Genomic DNA, 13,106 nt, shown 5'->3' with positions numbered 1-13,106 from the left:
AGGATCAGATTTACCAGGCCAGAAAAATCAATGGTAAACGGTAAATGGTAAATGGACTGTGCTTATAAAGCGCTTCTCTAGTCTTCCAAACACTCAAATCACTTTTACACGACATGTAACATTCACACATTCACACACTGAAAATTTGGGGTTCAGTGTCTTGCCCAAGGACACTTTGACATGTGAGCAGTCATGGGATCGAACCCTGACCTTCCGATTGAGAGATGACAGACTCCACCACTTAGCCATGAATGAAAGGAATCAATACTGTGGATCCTTTTATTCCAAGCATCACGGCTAGCTGCTTCAAAGTGCTGCTCTTCATTCCTTGAGCCTTTGATGTTAAACTTTGGTTAGGGGCACTTGTGTTGTTTTGATACGAGGACTTCATGGACATGTCAGACTGTTGATAGTGTCACCAGAGCAGAAAATGCTTATTGATCATTTGTAGGACAGCCCCCTATAGTGGACTAAACGCTTGTCGATGGAGAGAGTTTTAGTCGACCAAGTTTTATTAGTCATTTAGTCACAGTCAATCTCGGAGCGCATTGGCTATGGCCATCGAACCTGACGGAAAGGTATATGTACAATGTAAGTCGTTTTATGTCATACACTGTTTGCAAAAATGGTTTATTTGTGTCGCTTTAATTGTTTGTATTGTAATGTGTGTTTTTTAGATCTTCCTGCCCAGGGACCCAGATGTAAATTCCCTATATATCTAACTCTGGCCCAACAGTTGTGTCGTGCACGGCCCCTGTCAAATAAATAATTGTTATGGGAGGTGCATCACTCCTGTGTCTGTAAGAGATGTACTAAGGTGTTTTTATAGTTTGTTAAACATCAGTAATCAATCGAAAGTTTCATGATAAGCTCAGGTTCAAGTATAATGGTTGTGAAAAGGACCTTGTATTATGTTCACTGCAAAGAATGACCTGTTTAATGGAGCATTACCACAACGTCACACTGACAATTCTTCACTAGTTATTCAGTTAGAAAGTTAGCAGCTTTGAGCAGCAAAGGCAAGCTCAATTGTGGAAGCGGTAGCGTGCCGTGGCACATCCGTTAGCTGCTGGGGGACCTGCTGGTAGCTACCGCGATAGCTGAATCCGCCTACGGAAACCAGCCGCCTCCCAACTACAGCCCAGAGAACAGCAGCCGGGGAGGGAGGATGTTATTGTGCTGAAATGGTTTTCTGACACATTCAGAATCATTACTGCTTTTTCCATTAGCTTTGTTGTCAACAGAAGGCTACTTCATGCACACTCTTGTAAAAATGTATTGTTAGATTATATATAATGATATAATACAAATATATATATGTACATACATTGTATTTCTCTATATGTAGCCCAGTGTTTTTTTCTAGTCCTGGATCTAAAACCATTTTCTGAAACCCGAGAAAATATTCTTAGATAATCAAAATAATAGATGTGCTACAACAACTATTTGACAATTTACTTAAATATGCATTTAGGGGAAGCCCTAATCATTTGGAAGGCAATTACAACATGTTAAAAGCATGTATGCATTATTTATTAGTATGGATTTTCCCCTATCACAATGCAAGACAGTAAAATAGGCCAGTTTCTCATAGTAGTGAGTGACTAGTTTAAAGATTCTTGGATTCTGTCAGGAACACTTAAAAGAGAAAGTCAGGAGTAAATATAGAAATAGGACACGGGCCATATTTCTGCACTTCCTCCCCCGATCGTATAAAAATTGCTCACTGGCTGGACAAGTCCTCGGTGTACCTGTGTGCTCTCTGCTTTGCTTGATGCTCTTTTGCTTGGCCCTCCAGATTTGCCGCTGGCAGCTTTATTTTGAGCATTAGTTTTGGGAGAAATGAGTCTCCGGCAGAACTTCATATTGTGGCTGCTCAGTGATGCATGTCTGTTGCACAAACCATTGCCCCCTCGTCTAATTATCATGGATGCTGCAGTGAGAAAACAAGCTGTGGTAGAAATAGCATGACCCAATGGCGTCTCTCAAATTTGCATTATCATAGAGTATGCTGCTGTTTGCCTTGCTGTGTGATTAATTCATGTGTGTATCATTAATGCAGGAATGTCCAGGGGCAAAGACAAAAGCTCGGTCAATGTGAAATGAAACACGGGAGCACGCTGTTAAAAATCGCGCACATGTGCACACGCTCACACACAAACACAGTCTGGGAGCTAAAACCACAGTGTGACTTATCTGATGCCCTTGTTTTGAGAAGTAGTGCTCTGTTTAAACCAACAGAAACAACGATAGTTGACCCTCTGAGAGTGAAAGCAGCCACAGGGCCAGTTTAATATGCAGATGAGGTGTGGGACTGCTGCACGCTGCAGGATTTAGACACAAAACAGCCAGTCCTCTCTGTCTCTCTCTTTATCCATTTCATTCCATCACTTGTTCTCTCTTTCCCTCCATTCTCTATTTTAATATTAATCGTAATTATATTTCTATTCTCTGTTGTGCTTCTCTCTATTCGGAGCTCCATCTTGTTCTCCATCAATCTAATGGGCCCCTTCTCTCCCTCTCTTTTCCTCCATGTTGCGAGACGCAACAATCACTCTGCACTAAATGCAGTGGGAGCCAGAGGTAGAATAACAATGGCATATTTACGCCATAGTTATAACACAGAGCAGCTGGCAGAGAGGCTGCGCTGCCACGGGGAGACTCTCCTAACTTCACTGCTGCAGTGAGCGAATCCAGTTTGGGAAGTGGCAGATTTCAGGGAGAGTGAAATGCAGGATGCCGTGATTAGAGCTGTGCTTTACAAGGACACCACCAGTCATGCTGCTGGAGGAGAAGTGAGGGGACTGATGTTTGCTGAGTTAATGATTTGAGTATGGGCTTGCTGACAGCATCGAATGCTTGATTCACACTGATGAAAGAAAGCTGGGAAACGCTTCTGTGCACACTGCTATGTTTCCAGACATTTCTGTAAATGAGACCAGCGCCGGATGTGTGAAGATATTCATTTGCCTAAGCTGCTTATATGTCAACTAGCAGCCAAGGCAGATACTGTACAGCATGAAGCCAGGCTTTCCTGGTCCGAGGTTGGGGGCCGGGCACGCGATGTGCCATGTGAAGAGTGTTTACCCCCGGCTGTGGCTCCTTTTTTAAACTCCCTGGCTGTTCAACATGCTAATAACCGCGACCAGTTTAAACCCCATAGCTTCATTCGGCACCCGGGCCCTGCTATCTCAGCTCCGATGGCGTGCCTCGCAGCTGAGAGGGATGGGGCAAATGTGTTGTGTCAGTCTGTGTGGGGAATAGAGGAACACGGAGAAAGAGACATAAAGAAAGCAGAGGACGAGAGAAAAGAAGAGTGGAGAGAGAGAGAGAGAGAGAGGGAAAGAGAGAGGCCGACGGGGCAAGAGGGAGAAAATGTGGTGGCAGCATGTCAGCTTCTGATAAGGGCATTAGTCTGCCCCCTGTGGGCTGGAGTGAGAGACTTCCACTGCAAGCGCTCACACAAACACACGCACCTCTCTCTGTGGATATCAGCTTTGGTGTCTGGGACTCGTCAACAAATAATAGATAAGACCTGCACATGGCAAACAGCACCAACTAAACTCTCAATCACTGGAGTCACTCTCTGAACTCCTCTGTCCAAACCTACAAGAAACACTGACAGGGATGGGTGTTTTTTTCACACTTTTCTTTACCAAATGTGTGAAAAGAATTCCCCTTCATGTTGTGAACAGAAGGCGTCCAGATACGTGTGCCAAGGCTGTGGGGTCCTGTGGGACTGACTCCTCTTTCATGTCAGACATGGGATCCATCCTAAATGGAGCAAGGCCCTTTATTTACCGAGCTAATTGACTGCAGAAACGCATGTGGAGCCAACTCTAAACAATGCCCCAGATCTTGTATTCATAAGTGAGTGTTTGAAGGACACAGATAATCCCTGCAGCTTACGCTATGGAGAGACTATAAACTTGGGCAACAGCAGCGCGCTCCATAGTGCTGCTACATTGTTGGCTAAATTAAAATTATGGATTACTATTTAACAGCTGTTTGCCATGTTGTCACAATATTATGTGTCACAGCAGGCCTAGTGAGGCTGTGTCAACACCGGGGCATGAGGATGATTCATCGATGAGGAAAGGGGAGGGACGGAAAGAAGGGAGAAAAAGAGGGAAGGCTCTAATTTGGAGCGGGGAGCTCACCAGAGGACACGAGACAAGATCAATGCCGGAGAATCACAGAGCTACAGCTTCAAAAAAAAAAAAAAAAGACACGGACAGATATTTCTCTGTGAAGTCTACCACGCATTACCATGGGTAAGAGGGTGAAGGGAGGAGGACGAGTGTGGGCTGTGGCAGATGGATGACAGGGAACCAGGGGGCTCCAGGCAGAAATCTCCAGAGCCTTTATAAGAGCTGGTTAGTCGGAGCACAATGGCCACAGACGAGTCTGTGAAGTGAAGTGAGTCAAAGAGTATAAAATACCTGACCGTGCGTGAACAGGAGGAGTCTTGGGACAGAATATTTTATTACTGTATAAAGGCAGAGATACAGCATGTTCTTAGGTAAAAGGGGCACATACTCTGAGGATAACAGTCCTAAGATCAGCTATCAAATCAGCTTATCTTCTTCTTTCCTTCTCCTATCTGTGTGAAGTTTTAATAATCTAAATTCTGCCTTTAAATTTGAGCTGCTTTGTATTTAAACCAGCGACATATGAGGAATAGAGACACTTCTACACTGCATTTGTTTATCGTGGCTTCATATCGACCGGCTGTCTGCCTCCGACATCAGACTTGCACCGCACGCGCGAGCTGAGTGTGAGTGACAGAGGAGGCCATGTAGGACTGTGGGTGTAGCCTGAGTGACAGGCCTGTGGCTAAATCTTCTGTGCGACCTGGGGACTAAGAGGTGGCCAGGTGTGTGGGTGTGATTGGTGAGAGCAGTAAACAGATTATTTCTTCTCCTTGGAAGCACATGCTTTTTGTGCAAATGCAAACCCCACAAGCCCAATGTAGTCCTATAAAGGCCTTCCAGGACTACAGTTAATGATATGGGCTCCACTGTATAATGGATGGTTCTACGGATGCTGGGAGGTAGAAAAGAAAATAAGCATGAAAATCTGCATTTTAACCTCTAATGACACAAACTGACAGACAACAGATGCACCGCAGAGAGATTTCACAACCAACGTAAACAAGCATTTCTATCGCTCTTATATGACAGCACTGTAAACTACAGCATGTTTTATCCAGTCTAAGTGGTAAAAAGCGAGCTAAATTATTCTCATCAATAATGATTATTATCAGGAGAAATGGTTTACACTGTCTCCTTCTTCTTGAAACAAATCCACGCTCATGTTTTGCTGTGCAGAGCTCATTAGCCAATCAATGGACAGCATGGTGATGTTGATGAATGATACTGTAGATAATGCTGTTCCCTCCTCCTCAGCATTGTTCCCACTTCTTTGTTCTTTTTCTCTCATTCATTATCATCAACATTATGCCAGGCATGCTAATATACTTCATATCTCAACAACTTAAAGGAAATATATCTGGGATAAAATATATATATATAAATAAATGTTAGAAATATGTAAAAGACAAAGGTTAAAGCTCCTGTGAGGAGTTTTTTTCTGGTTATGAAACAGACTGAAATTAATTCTGATGACTCTATATGACCTACAAAAGCAAACCAGACCATCAGCGACAAGATTGATTATTTCTATAAAGTTATTTTTAATGCCTGAAACTGCTGGCGGGGGTTAGGTGTCAGATGAAGCAATTAACTGCACGCTGCCTTTGTTTATATTTTCCAGGGCAAAAGTGATTGATACATATGACTGTTAAAGCTGTAATCTCGAAGATCTTAGTTTTGTTGTCTTTGGCAGCACCTATGGTGATAAACAGTTATTGTGGGAGCACACTTCCCAGATATCCCGACAGTGTTGCATGTGTGACGTCCACGGTTGGCTCCGGTTGTAACTCTTGATTTTCCTCGCTGACGGTCGCTTTCCTTTTCAGACTGTTTGCTTCATCTGAGCGTCCAATTTGTTTCATTTTCTTTGTATTTTCACTTATTTTTGAAGTTGTATCTGTAGTCATCCATCTTTTCTTTGTTTGTTCAGCCATAGTAGATTACTGTTTACTCGCAACACTCGCAGAGAGCAGAAAAGCAGCCGCTTAGCTCCGCCTACCCTCTCTAGCAGACCAACCACTGCTGGGTGATGGAAAAAGCATCACTAGCTGGGCGCTGCTTGTGATTATTTCTGCGAAAGTCACACCAGACACCCAGTCCATAATAATACTATATACTCCAAATGCAAAGGCTTTCATCAGTGGGCGATAGGCTCAGTCACCATTGTGTTACCTCATTCGGCGATAGATAGAGACTTAAAAGACATTTATTTACATGAAAATCTTCAAGATTATTACTTTAAGCATGAACAGGACAAAATCAGCCAAGAGATAAGAGGTACGGCTTCGTCCACAGGGGTCGCCAAAATCAGCACAAACCAAAAGTTCCTCACAGGATCTTTAATATCCAGAAGCAAATGTGACAACACGACCGTGATGTTTCTTCTATTTAACTTGATACAGCAGACGATAAAAACGGGTTGTTTTTTTGATATGTACACTTATTTGAATTTAATTACACAAAAAAAGTGCAAAACATAAAAATGTGGGTTTGTGAAATAATGTTATCAAGAACAAAACAAAAACAAGACAATGTTTTATATTGTCATCAAATACACCCGGAGTTTGATAAGAAGCCAGGATCAAGCATCAAGTTCATTACAGCTAAGGACATCTACCTGTAGTATTGAACTAGAAAAATCTGTACAATCTAAATGCTCCATGTTTGTGTCAATGTCAGACCATTCTACTGTTACAGACTAGAATGAACAAAAGCACCTCCTTAAACCAGCTTTCCTGTGGGTGACAATGCTTCAGAAGTCAGAAGAGAGCAGTAAGACTTGTTCCAGCTCACAGGCAGGGCACAGGGAGAGATATAAAAATGTAGAACAACGGCAGAGAAGACGTATCGCTGGAATCCACTCCTGTCAGCTAATAACTAGGGGTATAATGATTAACCAAGTCAAATCGACACTCCGGGCTTATTGTCTGAAATATATGTGCATTAATTCAAATAACTTGATCTGGGCTAAAGCTGGGAGGGAATCAGAGCTGAATCTGCAGACTTCTCTGTATTAGAAAAGTTAATATGACAGGCAAATTTTGGCTTAATGTGAGCTCCTGCAAGTGCCATTTTCTCCAGCCAAGGAAAGCTACGCTTCCTCTATAAGTCAGGCTATTATTGTCATTTTAATCATAGGATCAAATACGTTCTCTTGTCATATGAGCAATTCTTGTTCTTTTGGCCATTTCTTCTGACAATGTTTGGGATTATAGAAACAGCATTCCTCTGGACTGCTAAGGTTGCAACCATCGGTCAGGTTGTATGCTGAGGAAGTGATCGGAGCCGCTGCGGTGCAGGCTTCCTTTGTTTGGAGGGAAGCCAGATAAAGTGGGCAGGGCTGTGATGGTGAGCGACTTTTCTTGAGTGACATCTCCCTGACTCTCCTGTTATAGTTTTTACACCTGCTAGGGTGCCAGTCTCACAACATACGGGACGGATGTGAGCAATGGGAAGGCGTCTAAAACTTGGGAGCGTTTATAAAGCTTGTTTTGTGAGACTGAACGGCATAGCGTTATATTAATGAGATGTTATTTATTTTTAATGACGGACACAATATGTTCCACTATTAAGAATCTTGTTGGATACATCAGAGCTTTCAGACAAACTTCAGTTTTAATTGCAACCTATTGACATGAAAGTTATTTACAAGTAGAAAACCAGCAATTACAGTAACTGCGATATGACAGGAGCACAACAAGAGCAGAGGTCTAAGTAAACACACACAATGTGCGTGAGTGTGCGCAAATATTGAGTGAACTAGTGGTGAACTCCAAAGTTATAAATAGTCAAACCTCAAAAACATTAACTCAGATACTTTCACATAAATCGTCTACAAGTTAGTGCAACATTGTAAAGATTGTTGAATTCCCAAAGCTTTACACACAGGGATGCAAACAGGTAAGGGGTGATAAAGGTGAGAACATTGTGTGGATACAGAAAACCTGCGAAAACTAGGGGGGTCCGGGGGCATGAATGAGACATGATGAGAACATTTTGGAAGATTTTGCGTTACATGCTCATTTCTAGTTAAGTATACTTGCATCTGCCTGAAAACGAATGCCAACAGCCATTATGGGGTAAAACAACCCTGCATAAAGCACATAAAAGGAATCAATAGATGTGGGAGCTGAATACATCTTCATACTTCTAGAGCGCCTATCAGAGTAAACGGTCCTGGCAATTCTGTGCTCCTAACCAATACTGCATCTAACCTGATCAACCCGGCCGGACCCCCCCTTAAAACATTTCTCCTTGGAGCTACCCAAATCTCGTAGCTGACCTATTTTAATCTCAAAACGGCAAATTTCACCAAAAGGTGAACAGTTTGCATCCCTGTACATATTGTGAGTTATTGACTGCAATGCAAACACAATAGACCAGAGATACTAAATGCTATACAAGAACAGCATTTGGCTTTGGTTTGGCTCAGCAGTTAAATCTGCAACCACATACAGAGGCTATCGTGCTCAATGTGGCGGCCCCGGGTTCAACTCCTGCCCTCGGCCCTTTGCCACATGTCATCCCCACTCTCTCTTCCCCTGTTTCCGGCTCTATCCACTGTCGTCAGTTAAAGGCATGAAAAGCCCAAACAAATAATAATAATAAAAAAAAGAACAGCATTTCTGTACGACAGAAATGTGCATGTGAAGTGACACCTTCAAACATGGTCCATGTGGAGACACTGATGTTGAATCGTGAGGCTGCTGCAGTATGAGTTCCTCACTGTATTCATGGTTGAACTCTGAAAACTCAGCAGTATGATGAAGCCAACATGGTGCAGATATGAAGGGCCATCGTCTGCAGACAAGGAGCCTCTTCGGCAGGGACCTTCTCTTTTGTCCAGACTGTGACAAGGTGACAGTGAGCTTCCTGCAGAGACAGGTTTCCTTGGCGCTCAATCAACTGAGTTTCTAAAGACGCTGTATTAACCCCGGGGCCGCTTCTCTGCACTTCCATCAAGAATTCTGTGACGTTTCTGACAAGAAACGGGTTTCCAATGCATGCTTGAACTATTATTCACCTCCCAAAATCCTCATGCGCATATGGAAATTTTCAATCAGATTCTCAAGGCACTCAGCATGCCTCTGATTGTGATTTTTTCCTCTGGTTTGTTCCTAAAGTTTTGAAAAATGCAGCTTGCCCTCCTCTATGTCAAGTTTAAACTCCTCCTGCTTCCTCTGAACGCAGACTCTGCAGATATGAGGTCACACTGTATTGTCTCGGCTCTGAAGCTTGACATTAAGGTCGTTGAGGTGAAACGTTATCTGTCACAAGTGTAACAGCTCCCATTTTCTCTTCATTTTACAAGAAATCTACAAACATTTTGCCTTTTGCATCTTTTGGGCTCAGGCAGAAAAGGTCAGAGCGGGCTGATGGGGAGATGATGCCTTCAAATAGTTGACAAGTCACATCAGAGGTTGTCATTACTTCTGAGTACATTGCACACAAAACTGCTCGGTGGATTCTGCACTGATATATCCGACAGGGGTGGTGAGTTTTTAAGCGTTAGACAGATCCCCTCTCTCTCTCCCTGTCATGGATGGTCATCCCTGTTGATTCATCCATGGCAAGTGAGATGAATGGTGCCTTTTTTATGCCATCAAAAAGTTGCTGGAGCAAATCTTCAGCAAGAATCTCAGTCCGTCTTGCTGCAGAGGAATCTGAGCGTGGTATCTGATTTATTTTCATCCTTTTGCTTTCCTTCTAGCATGGCCTCAAACACATCATTCTTACACTCTTTCATTCATTTAGTGTCCAGAAGTGGCTTCTTTTGTTTGGAGAGGACTCAGGCTACTCTCAGTAAAACCTGCACTGCCCGCTCCCGCTGTGTCATTGATTTTACCATTATTCTACTGGAGGCTTGATGCGACTTTAATGTTTAGTTTTGTGGTTTTTACCTCCATGTTTTAGTGTTCAAAAAGGAGATGATTGGAGTTGTAGTGGCATTTTATGCTACTACTTTTGACTGTTTCCGCTGTTATATTGAAAATGAACGCAAATTTATCAGTCCACTCATCCTTTAAAAAAAAACTCAGTTTTCACTGACAACCTGTGAAAATCATTTTTTGTGTTGTATAAGATGTTTGAAACTTAGACTGAATAAAAAGTGAGGCCAAAACATTTGGAGCGCCCCCTGCTGACTGGCTGCAGCATAGCTCATACAGCCCGCCTCCTCCATGTTAACAGATGGGACATGAGTCAAACTATAAAATCAAAATACATTTTTCTCAAACATGGTTTCTGTCATTATAGTTATTTCTTATCATGCTGATTTACGTCCAAGTTTATTTTTAATAATTTATTTGATGCTGTAAAAAGGATGATTGACAGCTCCAATACGGCTCCTGCAGCCGATCTGTTCTGGATTAGCAGAGTAGAGGAGGAACGACGAGAGGAAACGTAACTAAAACAATCACTACAGTCATTGAAGTTTCCATACCTGTGAACACAGAGAAGCTGTTCTGCTGTTAAACACGCCAGCGAGCAGGATCCTTGCTGTTATTTTCGGTAAGTTAAGTGTGTGTTTTGGTGAGTGGAAGTGGCTGCGGCAGCTTCACCTGCCCGATCTCTACTGCGCAACTCCGGCTCTAAATAACCTCACCATCACAAAGATGGCAGTGCCCGTCACGGGGCTTCTCTTGGCTTCAATTTCGTCCAATGAGAGCAGATGGAGATGCGTCGTCCATCTTTATATACAGTCATTGGTTTGAGCTGGCAATTTCCCTTTTTATCCAGAGCGTCTTCACCTGACCTGAAAATCACCTCTCTAACTGCAAAATGCTGAATGAAGACAGGTGATGTAATGTGGGTTCATGTGTCACTCGAAAGCCGTCCTGGTCAGTTTAGAGCAAATTTTGTTCCCAGTCCAGAATAGATCGGACTGCAGTCAGCAACAGGCCTTTTCTGTTATTGTAAGAATAGCACAGGTGCAACTCATAACATTGATCATGGCCTCGTTCCATTGCAGTGTCCCAGTAAGCTGTGACAGTGGGCCAGGCTCCTAAAACTGGGACACCTAAATGAACTGCTGCAGTGATTATTAGCTTTATTAGTCACACCTGTGTTTTTCCTGCTGTGACAGGGCAGAATGTCTGCTGTGGAATAGGTCGAGCAGTATGCTGGGACACAAAGCACAACATTTCCTTTTCATAATAACAGCCAATATTTTCTAACAGTTATTATTTTTTAGGTTAATTACACAAATGAATCAGTTATTTTTCCTATAATAATACCTCTGACCAACAATGATAATCACTATGATCGTGTTAAAAAGTAGATAAATTCATTTTTTTTTAAAGCGGTTGAAATAATTAAAATGTAAAACACGCTGATGGCAGGGTTGAGAACAACCAGCATGAATCCATCAATCCATCCTGCTGGTGTGAACAGTGCAGGCTGCTGGTGGGGATGTGTGGGGTGTTTTTGTGGCAGGACACAACAGGGACCTTGAACCAATTAAACATTATTTCAATGCCACAGAATATCTTTATATCTGAGTGCCTACAGTCAAAGTGCTATTTTACCAATTATATGAGAAACAAAGCTTTTAATGACTGTCTCTTTAGTCACAACACAGCTCAGGAATCAGTCACAACATTTACACTTGTATTGGGATATGCTTCAGAGAACTATTATCCCAGTGTTTCCACTACATACATTTTGTGGCGGCGGCCCGCCACCACAAATTTATTGTCGCTGCTGCTTCAGATTTCTATAACTTGTAATGAAGTTGCAATAAAATGACTCAGTGGAGATGTCCGCTCTGAATGAACACTTGTTCCCCCGCTCTCCTTGTCGAGGAAGAGCCCTGAAACAGTGACAGGAGTCAGAGGACGTCAATCACTCGCGGAGTCGTGGCAACCAAATAAACAACAGTGGGACCAGTTTACTCCTCCCACAGTGTTGTAGCGGCAAAAGAGGGTCCGACATCGGATGCTCTCTGTCCACACAGAATCTTGTGCAGTTCTATTACATAATGTAAATAATCCACGTGCAGTTGTGCGCTCAGTATCAAACTTTCAGCTCTCTGGCGACCTTCCTCCAGCCAGCTACGACAATATTGTATTGAAATGAGGAGCTACTGTGTATCTAACTCTGTACATTCCTATTGCAAATGCATTGCTTGTCGCTGTTTATAAAGCTTATAAAAGGTGCAGATGTCATTTGGTAACGATCGATCGATCCTTTTGAAAATATTAAAGTTTTGTAACTTAATTAAACAGACTGCAGATGAAGACAGTCAACACAGCAGACACAGACAGAAAGAGGGGGGCGGGGCCAGCAGCTGTGCAGAGAGCAGAGGTGCAGGTGTGTTGGGGGACTGAAGCCAAGCAAAGTGATCAGATTAAAATAGATTGTGAATTACAACTTAATAAGGTGAAGAAGAGAGTACAATTTAAGTGTGGACGTAAGAGGTAACTATTTAGAAAGACGGTAACCCAGACTGAGTAAGTCTACATGTGATGTGATTCTCACAGAAATCATTGATATATGCGATTTAGTGAGATTAATTAATTAAAGGCTGATTCATTTTTTAAAATCACCTGACAGCAATAGTTTTGACATGATGTGCGCACACGCACATACCTGGGTGGTACAACAAAATCCTCTACCCCTGCTGCTGAAAAAAATCTGGGATTATCCAATATGAATCTATTTGCAATTAAAAGGGAAAGAAAGCCAACACTATAATTGAGAGGACAAACACAGTGGAGTTACACTGTCATTACTGTAGCTTTAGTCTGACAAAACAGAACATTAGTTCATTCAGAGTTCACAGTTATGCATCATTCATTATTTGGGCAGTAATATCTCTGAGCGAGGCAAGACTCAAGAAAGTTTCAGATTTCATAAAAAGGCAGCAACCCACAGAAAGGACATGACACGGGAGGGATATATATAGACACAGAGGAAAATGTAAACACAGATATTCTGACCAAATGCATTCAT

At 42.5% G+C, this 13,106-nt stretch overlaps 1 protein-coding gene across 1 annotated transcript in view; it reads right to left on the bottom strand.

Moving 5' to 3' along the window:
* tenm1 (teneurin transmembrane protein 1) overlaps positions 1 to 13,106 on the bottom strand; it is a 185,383-nt gene that overhangs the window by 35,627 nt on the left and 136,650 nt on the right. The window lies entirely within an intron of this gene.

The sequence above is a fragment of the Semicossyphus pulcher genome, unplaced genomic scaffold (assembly GCF_022749685.1).
Source record: "Semicossyphus pulcher isolate SPU_LCO1_2020_fin unplaced genomic scaffold, fSemPul1.0.p SCAF_2, whole genome shotgun sequence".
In the NCBI taxonomy this organism is placed as follows: Eukaryota; Metazoa; Chordata; class Actinopteri; order Labriformes; family Labridae; genus Semicossyphus; species Semicossyphus pulcher.
Note: the sequence above shows the minus strand (reverse complement) of the source record. Positions and strands in the feature narration are given on the sequence as shown.